General features: G+C 32.2%; 1 pseudogene; it reads right to left on the bottom strand.

The window, feature by feature from the left end:
* Positions 1-9,136: 9,136 nt before the first annotated feature.
* On the bottom strand, positions 9,137-10,028 carry LOC104593406 (ubiquitin-conjugating enzyme E2 36 pseudogene; annotated as a pseudogene).
* Between the last annotated feature and the right edge of the window lie 5,342 nt (positions 10,029-15,370).

Below are 15,370 nucleotides of genomic sequence, written 5' to 3'. Positions count from 1 at the left end.
TACTCTTTGATGGTGGCTCTTGTTCGAAACAATGAACCAATATTTATTTTTATTTATCAACTGACCAGAAACAATGATTGTTTTCCTTGATAAAGGGTAATGCCAAAATTATAGACATCAAATTACCTGTGTATTTGCAGAAAAATCATTGTTTAGGAAATTGGACCTGATCGACTGGTCTGACCGGTTGAATCATGACCCAGGAGGGCTCTGGCCAGTGAAAACCAACTAATCAGCCATTTAATCAGAAAACTGATGAACCGGTTTCAATTTTATGAAACCACCCAAGTCATTAAATAGTTGAAATTTCAAAAGGAACTCATGACCTCTTATTTTATGTATTGTTTAATTATCATTAGACCGCTTTTTTATTTGTGTTAATTAATGACTATTTATTGTATGTATTGTTTTATTATACAACACGTTTTAAAGAAAATGTAAACTAAAAGACTTGAACTTGGTAATATGTTTTAAAAATTAAGGAACTTGCCAAGTATTTTTTTTATAATAAAATTTTAGTATAATAAAATTTGTAAAATAATATATAGTATTTTTTTATAAAGAATTATATATAGTATTTATATGACTCAGTTTATATACGCAAGGATCAAAGTATCGGTATTGAGTATCGTGTTAGACAGCTTGGATGCAAATACATTTTGGAAACACATGGATACAGAAAAAAATGTGCAAATTTATAAATTTTAAGTATTAAAAATAAATATTCAATTATTAATATTTTTAAAATTAGTTTTTGATATAAATGTGGATTTGATAGATTATTTGTTCTATTAGTTTATAAAGTACTAATTTTGAATATACATATATATATATATGTATGTATGTATGTCTGTATATGGAGAGAGAGAGATTTTAATTTGTAGTTGGAGTCGTTGAATATAATATATATTATTATTTGAATTGATTTTGAACATTAAAGTGAGTAAAAGTTATGTATTTCATTTGTTATTAGAAAATGAATGGTAGTTTAGTGGTTAAGGATGCATCTAACTCTTAGGGCATTGGTGACTTAGGTTCAAATCACACCAACCTTCCTTTTTTTTATAGTGATTCTAATATGTGTCTTCTTTGATACACCCTCGCCTCCATATCCATGAGTATTGTATATTGGACCGATACCTGATTGGAAGGATGCACCTCCACATATCATAGCCTTCCAATACCGATATGATAAGCCTCATATGTATTAATATTTTAAACCTTATATATACATATATGCCAAATTATCACGGTTCAACCTTCGGTTCAATTCCGATTGAACTTCTAACTCATGAACATTAGGCTTAGTTTGGAAGGAGTACAAATGCAAATATGTAGAGTGTAAAACCTTATATTTTGTATTATTTTCTATGTATTTGCATTGTACATATTTGTATTTATACTCTTTCCAAACTGAGCCTTAAGAAAAATCATTGTTTCACAAGTCTTGATCTACACTAGAAACAAGATTATAACATGTCCTATTAACATTCAATCAAAATTAACCATGTCAGTTTCCATACATTTGGTTGGATGTTAATGACGTGTTTATCTCTGATTGGGTGTTACTATCCTGTATTATGCATTCGATTTATATAATTGCAAGCCATTTTGGGAGGGCTTCAATTTTGATTGAATTGCATTGATTGAACCCCTGGAAGAAGGTATTAAGGCCCCATTTGGGAGGGCTTATGCATTTCAGATAGGGATGACAATTTTCCCCCATAAAACTGGGGCTCCGCCCCACCCCACCCTGAATGGGACATGTTTTCCCTGATCTTAAATGGGTATGGGATTTGCACATAATTCCTTTAATCTGATTCAAACTTAATGGTAAATTACTAATATCCCTTTAGGCTTAATATTAATTTCTAAAATATCTATAAGTTTCCTCCAATTTTCAAAACCTTAGGATCCTATAATTTCATTTTTAAATACCCCCAAATTAAATGCATTTTTAGGTGGTTGCCTTGGATGCCCCACCACTGGGCACAGGGTGGGGATGAGGTAAGGTATCTTGGCTATAGGGCAGAGATAGGGAGGGGGTGCCCCACCCTAAAGCTGCCCCATTGCCATTCCTAATTTCAGAGGAAATACGAGAACTAGAGAAGCCACTCAAATTGAGTGGGTATGGTATGGATAAGCTTCTTAATTGGAGTAGCTTCATGTTACAATTGTTAAAATTACATTCTGAAAGTTGATTTTAGCTTTTTGGATTTTCACCAAACATAACGTACTGGCTTTCCATGTGGGACCCACTTGGAATACTAGAATTCACTGCTTGAAATCCCTCCCAAATGGGCACCAGGGGAAGGATGTTTATGCAATGGCTTCTGGCATTACAAGGTCGATATCACATGAAAAGCCTAGAAGTCATGTTTGATGAAAAATGTAGAAAGCCAAAATATACTTTAAAAGTGCATGGTCGTTGCCTCTTAATGCTGAATGCGGAAAAGCATTCATGCATTTTCAAAGGCAATCATAGTGTTTGGTTCCATTTTTGAATTTCAGTCTTAATGTCTAATCCCTCATTTCTTCTCATGACTCCACTTACTTTATTATTAATTAAATTATTCAATAATTTTTTATTTTAATTAATTAATTATGGAATACATAATTATTAATTAATAATAATAATAATTGTTAATATTGTTAATTAAAAGTAATTAATTAATTATGGAGTACATATTTGTTAATTTATGTAATTAATTACAAAATAATGAATAATAATTATTTTAAAAAATCATTAATTATTACTATTATTATTATTATTATTATTATTATTATAAACTAGATAATGAATATGATTATGAATAATTATTTACATAATTAATTAATTATAATTTCTTAATTATATAAATATTTAATTATTTATAATTTGTTATCAATTCCATTATTTATAAATTATTTTATATTACTATAAAATAACAATAGTAATTATTATTATTATTATATTATTAATAATATAATAATTATTAATTATTAAATATTTGTTATTAAAAATAATGATTATCTATTATTAGTATTATTAAATTGATAAATTATTTATTTGATTTATTAAAAGTAAAACAAACTAGGTTTCTCACATGCAGGGTTAAAATAGTTAATTGCCACTTTTCAGAATTCTAACATTTAGATTTCAAAAGCAATTATTTTAATTTAGAAGCATTCAGAGTTCAGAATTCAATGCAAATGAATATCTCAATTAAAGCAAATTTCAACTTTATGGGGATTATCAGTAAACAAAGCTTCTAAGCTTTTTCTTGTGGGCCCTACCTTGAAAATCCAAAAGCCATTACATGAAAACCCTCACAAATAGAAACTACAATGCATGCTTTCATGGTTCGTGGCTCCCGGAGTCTAGCATGCTGGTGTTTGTAGCTAAGAAGGGCAAGTTCCATTAACTGTCAAGTGACAAGCTATGAAGCTAGTGTCAACTTTTGTTGAATAGAGCAAAAGTCAAAGTGAAAAAATACAAAACAATATTGATTCATAATTCATTTATACCATTGAATTGGCATTAGATGATCAATGGCAATTCAAGATGGGTATCATTTTGATTAAATTCCAATCTGACACAAAAAAGCATCTATTTACATTACCAAATGCCAAATCATTGTAACAATGAGGGAGAGAAAGCAAGCATAGGAAAAAGCCCCAAGACCCCTCAAAATTTAAGACTTCAAAGGAAAACTCTACTTGGTACAAATAGTGAAGACAACTCTCATTTTCATAATTCACATGCAAGAAAGAAGGATCAAAGTATTAGTATCAGGTCATATACAGGTTGGATATGAACATAGATATGGATACATTTTGGAAACATATGGATATGAATGAAAGATATCAAAATACTTTAATACACTAGAGAAACACACATAAATCATATAAATACATTAATAATACCAAATCTAAAGCTGAATTATCTATAGATAAGGTATTAAGTATAAACATATGAGAAATGCACACTTTAATAGGTTATATGAAGAGAAACATCCCAATCAACAATACCGAGACTGTAAGACATGTGTAAAATACAAATCATGGAACAAATTATCACTTACAATTTTTAATTTTTATTAAAATAAAAAAAATATTTATTTATATTTTTATACAAATAATAACTTATTTTTTGAAATAATAAATATATTTTCATTGTCAACATAGAATTGTTTTATTTTACATATAGTTGTAAAATAAAACATATAAATCATTTAAGGTAGGTAAAATAAATTATTTTTATAACTTTTGGTTCTTATTAAATTATTTTTATAATTATAGTTTTCAATTTTTATTGAAGTTCAAAAACAATCCAAAAGCAGTCAATAAAGAATTTTGTCAAACTAGGTATTGATATGCTTTTATATCAGGCTGTATCGTGTTGTATCTGATACCACTTGATAAGGAGGTGTATCTTGCCAATATGCATGATGCGTGGGATACATACCTAGTTGTGGCATATCCTGTATCCATGGACATAGATATGGATATGATACACCTTGTATTGGACCCACGGTAAAATCAATTTTTCTAGGTAAGTGATACTTTTCTCTCTTCCCTTTCTTTTATTTATTTTCCAAAACCCTAATAGGAGCAAGCAATACTCACTCTCATTATATATGGCTTCACAACAAGGCTGTTTCATAGCCCACCATTCACTTTCAAATGTTAGAGACCGACAAACACAGAAAGACAAAAGCTTGCCATTGATACGAACAATATCCCAGTTCACTTAACAGGGAAGATCTAAACTCACTTGATTTGATTATTAATTGTATTTTATTTCATTTAGATCACTGGTTGCACATTATAACCTCTGTTTTGTCTTGATTTTGGTCACATATAGATTATGAAGTGCTTCTTAATAGCTCTGTTTCCTTGGCTATAAGTATTTATCTTTTAGATTTGGGTCTAGAACTTATTTTCTGTATTCTGAATAATTAGTTTTCTTATCCATATTCTTTAGTTGATGAAGAAAATATTCACTATGTTTTGATTAATCTTACCTCAGCCATTGTACAACTTTGTGGCAGTTCTATATATCGTTCATTTAACTTTTGTGTCTTACTAGGACAAGCTGAAATTAAATTTTATGAATTTTCCCATTATATTTATTATATTTTGAATATTATAGTGCACTTTTGACATTATTTGGACAATTAGTATTACAAATCTTGTTAAACTTAAATTAATTTAAATCTTTATCGTTTCAAGCCCAACTTGATTGCAAGATTGTAGTTGTTACTCATCATAGTGAATTGGTTTCTTTACCACTATTGGATCCTTTAACTTCCTGTGAATTTGATTTCTTTTTATTAACTGCTCATGACCCACAAACCTTTTATCTAGTCTGATCACTTTATCCTTCAGATCAGAGATGCTGTTGGTGATGGTATCTAAGTAGTGAGTTAGAGCATTCATGGTGAGGGAACTGATGGGTTGTGAGAACAAGTTGGAACATTTGTAGGTCAATATCATTCACATTAACATCATGATAAGGCATATGGTCCCCACCATATTCTGTGTGAGTCCTCAACGTGATGATTCTTTGTATCAATATCATCTTGTCCTTCATATTATATATCAACTTCTACTTGTGTTTCTTTCTTTTTACTATTTTACCCATAGAATAGACTATTTGGTAAATTTGAGCTTAATTTGTACTATTCCATATAAAATAATTTACCAAATTCAAAATAATATTGAAATCATATAAAAAATTAATAAAATAATTAATAATTATGAAAAATAATTAATAATTAATAAATAACATAATTAAATTAATAAACATAATTAATCACTATTAAAAATAATAAAATGATTAAAATTTAATAAAAATTAAAATAATCAATAAAAATTAGTGGTTACTAATTTATAATTAATAATATTAAACTAACATGAATAAAAAATAACTAAATACATAATAGTTGATAATAATTACTAAAAATAATTAATAAACAACATAATTAAATTAATAAAAAATAATTACCCACCATTAAAAATAACAAAATAATTAAAATTTAATAAAAATTAAAATAATCAATAAAAATTAATGGTTACTAATTAATAATTAATAATATTGAACTAACACGAATAAAAAATAATTAAATACATAATAATTGATAATAATTACTAAAAATAATTAATAAATAACAAATAACATAATCAAATCATGGTTTTCAAAATCGGGTTGGACCAGACGGTTAGACCAAAAAAACCGGGAACCGGTCAGGTGACTGGTTTCGTTTACCCCAAAAATCGAATTTTCCCCCAAAACTGTTAATTTTGGTTAGCGAACTACTGAATCGAGCGGTTAACTGTTCGAATGGTTTTGACCATTTTTTATGTTTTTTTTGAATTTTTTTATTTTCTTGTCAAAACGGGCTGATCGTTCGATTCGAACGATCGGACCATTCAACTTGGTAACTGGACCCCTAACATGTTTGGTCACTGGATCGGTTTTAAAAACCATGAATTAAATTAATAAAAAATAATTAATCACTATTAAAAAATAATAAAATGATTAAAATTTAATAAAAATGAAAATAATCAATATAAATTAATGGTTATTAATAATTTAAATTCAAATAGCATTAAAAATTTTGAATAAATTCCATGTTTAATTAATAAAATCAAATAACCAACATGCAAGCAACGACGAGCCATGTACAAAGAGGAGAAGCAACAGAGGAGGCTGCCATTGGAGAAGTAGATACCAACCCAGAAGATCAAACCGAAACCCAGATTGATCAAAGAAGAAACTCAGAGCCCAATACTCGAGGAAATCCAATCTAGGCCAAGAAAAATGCTGCCTCCATTGATGAGAAAGGATGCGTTTTTCTAGGCTTCTCAAGACGAATAAGCTTGTAATTTTCACTCTGACGGAAAACTAGAAGTAGAAGAGAAATAGAAGTTCTCGTCGATTTGAAGCCCTCTCAAATGCCCGACATTGGTGAATCTGAGCCGTGCTAGTAGAAGAACGACAAGTGCTCAATGGGCAAGAGAAAAAGAAACTCACCTTCATTACTGCTTCAATGCTTGATAGGCGACTGATTGAATCCCTAAAAAATGAAGAAAATGATGAGAGATCGCATTTGCAACCACGAAATAGCAAAATGAGCAGAGAAAGTGGATTGAGACATACCTGGAGCAGAGCTTCGAAGGTGCGTTGTTTGTCTTCCTCGGCGAAGAAGAACCTGAATGTTTTAGGATTGGGTTTAAAACGGGGCATAACGTGTCATTTTCAAAACAATGCTGGGGTATTTTTGTCTTTTGGCCACATCTAAAACGCGTCTGAGCGCATTAAGGGCCAGACCAACCTCTTTGTATTTCAGATCTGAAAAAGCATTTCAAATGCAATACAAACGAGACTGGCATCTGAAAAGTAAATATTTCAGACTTCAGATATCTAAAAAGAGTTATCAAACAGAACCTTAGTTTTAATGCAATACATCAGAAGCTTGAAATAACTTTTCTTGGGAAGATTTCCCTTGGCTACTATAATATGCAAAATTCTCATTCCATAAAAGAGATACTATTGAAGGAACTTTTCTTGGAAAGAGTTCCCTTGGCTACTATAATATGCAAAACTCTAATTGGAATTTTCGAGTCTTTTGCCCTAGGCTTTTAATAATTATTAAGATGAGGGTTCTCAAAGACATTTCTTAGAACTCAGAATAGTTGAGATTCTCAAAGTTAGGCCATCCAACCCCCGTTTTATATACTGTTAAACTTTTACTTGAGATTCCCAAGAGGTGGCTTTATTCTTCTATAGCTAAATTAACTAGCGGGAAGCCCTTGCTTTGCAGGGGCAAAATAGAAAAATGTCATTTGGACATACAATAATAAATTAGGTTATATTTTTGTAAATAAAATAATTATAACTATATTATTATGAATAATAAATAAATATAGTAGGCCCTGATCTAGTTTAGGGTTGTCAACAAGTCAGGATTAAGTAGAACCAGTCTTGAATCAATTATTTAATGGGATAAAATCACAGACATGATTATATTGAAAACAATAGTTAAATAATACTAAATTATTTTTATGCTAATAAGTTAAACATTTTAACTAATATTATCTTATTTATTATTTATCAAATTTACTATTTTAAACATGAAACATGATAAAAATTACAAGAAAGATAAAAAATTATACATTTCATAAAATATTTGGTTTCGGACCTAAATCGGTTATGGACAGGTAAAAACGAGAATCGATCCAATAATTAATCGAGATAAAATCATGGAACCAAAACCGTTATAATTATGTTAAGTCAATTTAGCTCCATCAGGATAGAGCCAACCCATTGGTTCGGCCCTAGTTTTTCTTAAATAAATTAATTTTATATAATAATTTATTAAAATGAATAAAATAAATAAATGAATAATGAGGATTCTCAAAGATAGTTCTTAGAACTTTAGTATAGTTGAGATCAGCCCCCCCTTTTTATATACCGTTAAACTTTCATTTGAGATTCCCAAGAGCTGCCTTAATTCTTCTATAGTTAGATTGATCCTTACACCCTTTATGAAGGAATCCAACTTGTTCCTAGTTATATTCAGTGAGAAGCTAGGACAGAAATGGTGAAGAAGTGTGAGGTGCACAGGCTTCTAAACCTTGACCAGAGCATCCCACTTTAGATTCTTTAGGCTCCGTTTGGTTTATGGGAAAATTTGGGTAGGATGGGATGAGAAAGTGTGAAAATTTCACCTTCCACCGTTTGATAAACAAGGGAAAATAGTGGGAAAATTTATTTTTCCATGCTTGTTTTGTGGGAAATTAATTAGAGGTGTACATGAATGTTTTGAAACCTTTTGTGTTTCTTCCCCTAGTTCCCTTTTCTTGTTTTTAAGACTTTCATGCTGGTAGAGCTCTCTCTCTCTCTCTATTTACGTAGTCACCTTTATCATTTGGGAAAGAAAAAAATTGACTATTAACACAACTTACAAGGGCCTTGTTAAACTCTTTGACAGGTTGGGTCTGGCATGTTAGGCTTCAAGTTAGGTCAAAGCTTGAGCTGAGCTCTCCATCCATAAGAGCTTCTATGAAGGATCCCAACTTGGAATTCTGTCACCACATAGAAATTGAAGAGTCTTTGTAATTGGGTTAAATCAATGCACGAGCAAGTGGAGTATTGTACTAAATCATATTAAAGATCGTGAGAAAGATGGGGATAGAAGAGTAAACAATGTCTATTCATACAAATTTGACTGAGACGCCTTCCATCAAACGAGTAACAGCAGGTACTGGAGCTTGAAGGGATTAATCTCTGATACTTCAGTCATGAATTCTTCCATTTCCATTTCCACTGGAAACCCGCGACGCCCACTTAGCTTACATCTCAGAAATGTTATTTACTAGGAGGCAGGTTTTATAGCAATATTAGGCACCACTTGCATATAGACGAGTCCACTCCTTTGCTGTCTCAACAGCTTCAGCTTCATTTGTCTTCCAACGCTTAGCAATATTTTCTGAAAGAGGATCTTCCGGATTCGGAGAACTCAGGAGTGCTTGAATGCTCAATAATACAGTTCGGATCTGCAGAGCTGGGCTCCATTTGTCTTTCAGGACATGAAGGCATATCCTACCAAGCTTATCAATATTGGATGGTATATCTTGGTGAGGAAACGAACCATTGGATATTCTTCAGGCAAAAACAATTCCAACTTAAAACCCCTCCTTCATAAGGAGACTGTGTTGGGCCAAGAATCATGACATTGAAATATCGCATGTTGTCTTCTGAAGGAGAAGCACTAATTCCGGGAGCTGGCTCGCTAAGAAGCCGTTGTGTTTCCTTGATAATCCTTCGGGATAGATTGCTGTTTGCCATTGAAGTTGAGATTTTGGAAAAGCTAAGAACAGCAAGCCAATCAAGAAGAGAGAGGGCGAAGAGTTGGAAGAGAAGAAGGTTTTGGTGTTTGTTAAACATGTAGACAATGTTTGTGGTCTTACCATTGCTCGAAAACACCGAAAAAAAAATGACCGGAGATATGAAGGTTGGAATGTTGTGCAAAGGTAGATGGAGAAGACAAGGAGGTTCGTGTCTGACAAGTCACGATAATTTTTCCTACTCACGTTCTCACTTTCCTTTTCTCAGTGAGGTCGCACGGATAATTTTTCATACTCACCCCTCCTTTTTACTTTTGGGATTCTCCATCCCACATTTTTCCCATCCCATCTCATTGTTTCCTTCAAAACAAATAAAGAAAAAAAAGAATATTCTCTTTTTTCCATCCTCATCCCACAGATCAAATAGAGCCTTAAAGAGTTTTTGGCCCTGTTTGCTTTTTGGTAAATTACCTGGGTAAATGCACTTACCCGGGTAATATTTTCCAGGTAAATAATATAATGACCATTTGAGCCATAAAAATTCCATGATCAAAATGGCATTTTTGTTTTATCCAAGTGTTGGCAATTTTCCCAAATTGGGAAAGTTAATTAATCCACCTAGGAGAGAGTTTTTTGGCCAATGGGATTCACCACTGACCAACTTTCCCCTCTCTCAAAATCCCAAAAATAATTGCCCCCTCTATATTAAAACCCCATACTCCAAAACTCCCAAACCAACTAATCTTCCTTCTAAAACTTCTGTAGTGGTAAAGAGTTCTTGATACCTTGTTTGGCTTCCTTGGTCATGAATAGTGGCCCCGTTCTATCATAAATGTGCTTGATTCTAACCTCAAGAGCCTTAGACCTTTTTCTTTTTTTCATCATGCCATATTGACTCACAAAAGTAGGTATTCAAGGATTTAAATGATAAAGGAAGAGATTTCCTTAGTGAAGGACAACTCCTTTTCAAAAATTTTATCATTAAATACAAGTAATGCAAAGTATAGTGGACTAGCTACTGACGACAGTCTTGACTCACGTAGTCGACTGATCAGAGCAATCCATATTTCAAGCAGTTTCTTAGTTGACTTTATAATTTAGGAGTCAACTCTTACACATTCTAAGTTCACAAATATCCTTGTAAATCACAAAACAAGTATATAAGAATGATTTATAGCTTGTTTCAATCATTTCAAGTTGAACAATCCCTCCTATTGCTAAGTATACTATGAGTTTATTCTTTTCATATTGCAAAGACAAGTTAATTTCATTGTTCTTAGTCATTTCAATCCCTAGAGGATGGTAACCGTTTTTCCATATTGGACACAAGCATAGAATTTCAAACAAACTTGTCACTTACCTAGTATTCCCTACTCATCAAGTCCATTTGATGTTCATCAATTACTCAAAAATACTTAGATAAAATGCAAACTTGAAGCTCAATTTAAATTAAGAAATTTTTAGTCATTGTCAAGGCAACCAATAATCAAATCAAACTATTCAGGAGACTTTAACAAGATATATGATGACATGATTTTAAAAAGAAAGGATGTTGATTTCAAACCTCAGCTTAAAATAATGGAAAAATTCCCGATAGGTATCCTGTACTTTAGGCTGAGTGCCAATTTAGTACCCGAACTTTAAAATGCGACAATCTAGTACCCGAACTTTCATTTTGCGTTAATCTAGTACCTACCGTTAATGGACCGTCAGTTATGTATATCACGTGACCTCATGCGCAATTTAAATTTTTTTAAATGTCAAAATTACCCTTAAAAAATACATTGTTCATCATCTGAAAATGAAACAAAATCCAAGGGGCTTGTCACTGGCCACCACCATGGCCAGCGGGAGGATAAAGAGTTTAAGAGCGTCCATCTAATGGACAACACGCCCGTGCTGTTATCGTGAGGTTTAGAGATTTCAAGCTCAAACACGAAGACAAACGCGAAATGTCCGAAACCGAACCAGACAAACCGTTCTTTGCCAGATCCAGCTCGCTCAACATCTCATTACACCGAGAACCCAAAGTCGACGAGAGGTTCTCTATAAGATTCGTACGCTTCGGCACCAATGACTCCAAACACTCTAGGCTCAAGAGAGTTGAAGCAACCGACTGAAAATTGGAGGCTACCAGGATAGAACTAAGATCAAGAGCTGAAACTCTGGAGTCCTTACATGTAACTCCGCTAAAACCGCAAGGATTCTGATTCCACTACCAATTTTGGAGTAAGTTTAGATTTAAAACTGCAAGAATTCCTTCCCCCAAATCCGATGGCAACAGATTCACAGTGGCGGGGAACAGTAGCAATGAACAGTATGATGCGGAAACCATGGTTTGGACTAGAATAGTGGCGGTGAATTTTTGTTTAATTCTGACTTTATGAACACTGGTTTTCTTTATCTGGTTTTCTCTTCTATGGCGGGGAATAATGGCAGTGTTCAACAAAGGAGACGATGAACAGTGGTGGTGAATTGTAAAAAATTAGATGAAACTTAAGGGGCATTTGTGTCTTTTCCCGTGACATTTAACGGTAAGTTAATGCCAGATACTAGATTGTCCCAAAATGAAAGTTTGGATACTAGATTGTCGCATTTTAATGTTCGGATACTAAATTGGCACTTGACGTAAAGTAGAAGGTACCTATTGAGAATTTTCCCTAAAATAATTTCCCTTTGACCCTTTCTAAAGATCATTTGTGTCCTCTTCAAGAATTCAATCCTTTTGAGTACCCGCAATAAAAAATATCTGGTACCCATTTGAGTTTGGGTCTTGTCTTCCATCTTTGAATCCAACTTTTACATGGATCCTTTCGGTTCTTTATATACCAATAGTGGTAGTTTGAGTAACCTACTTTATAACAAGTGCATACGGGTCTAGTTTGTTTTGGGGGCTTCTACATTATACAAATCTTGTTTTGGAGCATTGTCCCTTTTGGAAGTTAGAGCATCCAATCTCTTTGCTATCAATACTAGCGTTTTGGCCTCCCAACATTTATTGAAAGTATTTGTCCCTTTTGTATACTTTCCTAAGGTTCTCAATAGATTGCCTTTCTTAATTTTCAAACATACACTCATTTGTTAGTTTTTGAAAAGATTCATTCAACCTTTAGTTTTCCATCCTAAGTTCTTCATTTTTAGCCTTTATTATTGAATTTGAATATACAAGTGCAATGTTTTGACTCCCTAGGCTACTAAATTGGATAGTTAGGTTTTCAATTATCTTCTTAAGCTCTTTATTTTTCAAGAATAACCTTTTTACTTTCTTCTATAGGTCTTCTAAAGCTTATTGAATATCCAAACTATACCATTTTCTTATTTATCTGAGCGAGTTATGATTTAATTAGTTTTCTAAATACAACATTGAAGTCCTATTCGTTGCTTTAATAGATCTTTTCAAATTTCTGGCTGGATTCAATATTTAGATAAAACAATAGAGGTTTCTTTTTGATAGATATAAATTTAATGTTTCATTTGATTTTTCTTGGTTTATTAGAAAAAGGAGTGGATAATTTTTATGTTTTAAGATTAAGAGAGACATTCATGTTAGTGAAATGAAACAAGAATATAAAGAAACTTGTTTTTCTTTATTTAGAGTAAATTGTAGATTAGTGCCCTAACTTTAGGGTAGTCTCATTTTAGTACCCAAACTTTAAAATGTGCCCCTGCAGTACTTGAACTCGAAAAAATTATCAATTTAGTCTCCACTATTAGAAGTTTGTCAATTACTTTTAAAATGTCAAAACTACCCTTTGAAAAAAAACACTATTCATTGTCTTCTACCTTGAGATTAAAGACAAAAATCTTGTCCCTTTCAATAAAACATCAAGGGTTTTCTAGTCTTCTATTTCGTCACCATCGGAATCCCACCACTAAAAAATTTTTTGACGAATCCTACCAATCCAAAGTTTGTTGACAGAAGACAATGACGGAACTCATTCATTATTTAAGAGAATTTCTCATAGAACAATGAGGGGATTGGATGCAAATATATTGCCGATTTCCTCAAAGTAATCATCCACAAGCCATGTTGTTTACGAGAACGATCCAAAATCATCATTTGAACTTAGAAACATATCACCAAAATCTTCCTTAAATTGGTTATCCAGAAAGCTCTTGTGTTATACTTATACAATTCTGTTAAAGTTTGAAATGTGAGAAAGCCATCTAGGAATAGTGTATCTTGAGGCAAAAGCTCACTAAAGACATCTGGTTAGCATGTTTCATCATGAACTTCCTTAATTGGTTCTTATCGGTTTTGAGACTTGTATTCTTCATTGAAAGGTGAAGGCAACCAAATAATAGAAGTTGGAGATGGAAGATTGTGTGACTTCTCGCCGAAATCATAGCCAGAACTAGTTGGTACTTGTATTTCCTCCTTAAGTTCAGTTTGGAAAGAGTACAAATACAAATATGTATAATACAAATACATACAAAATAAACAAAATATAAGGTTTTGCACCCTACATATTTGTAAGATTGTGTGACTTCTCGCCGAAATCATAGCCAGAACTAGTTGGTACTTGTATTTCCTCCTTAAGCTCAGTTTGGAAAGAGTACAAATACAAATATGTATAATACAAATACATACAAAATAAACATAATATAAGGTTTTGCACCCTACATATTTGTATTTGTACTCCTTCCAAATTGAGCCTTAGATTTTGGCGGAGTAGCAAATTTTATCATTACGTCAAGTCCTCTCAGCTGAATTGTTACATTGTCATAAACCTTTGTTGCTTCCTCAATGGTGTCATAAGTTCCCAACCACAAATGTACTCCTCATATGGGGCCTCGAATCTAAGCAACCCATTTTCCCATGGTCATTTTTGACGTTGTCTGATCTTCTACCTAGTTGCATAACTTCTAGATTTCGAAAGCTTGTTCTAAAAAATGAGAGCTCTGCTAACTCAAAAGGCTATGTGTGGTAGGGCTTTGATTTTCCATCAAACACACTTTTACAGAGAGTGAAACTGGGTTGGAACAAGTATTCTTGTGTGGCTTTTTCCAAGTGATACATAAACAAAGGTGGGAGTTGCTGCATCCTTTGATTTGGAGGGTTGATCGACATAAGAGAGTTTAATGAAGAAATTGCCTTGAGTTCAATATGATACAATGTCTGTTTTATTTCAACATTGAGGTAGAAGACAATGAATAGTGTCTTTTTTAGGATAATCTTAACATTTTTAAAGTTTTAAGTTGCATACATGATATAAATAACTGATGGACTGTTAATGACATGGACTAAGTTGACATTTTTTTTAGAATTTAGGTACCGCAGTGGCATGTTTTCAAGTTCCAGTACTAAAATGAGACTGCCCCTAAAGTACTGGGTATTAATATGGAATTTACTCTTTTTTATGTCTAAGAAATGATTTTTTGTTATTTTAGCTGTTTCATTTGGAGAAAATGAATGTATTTTGGGGTCAATTAGGGTTTAAGAGAAACGGTTAAGGAAAAAAAAAGGAAAATTCATGTGACTTAATAGCCAACCATCAAGTATTTATTGCAAAGTGAAAATTGAATATGCTGTGAC

Source organism: Nelumbo nucifera, chromosome 7 (assembly GCF_055504915.1).
Source record: "Nelumbo nucifera cultivar China Antique chromosome 7, China Antique-T2T, whole genome shotgun sequence".
NCBI lineage: Eukaryota > Viridiplantae > Streptophyta > Magnoliopsida > Proteales > Nelumbonaceae > Nelumbo > Nelumbo nucifera.
This window is presented reverse-complemented; position numbering and strand designations above follow the sequence as displayed.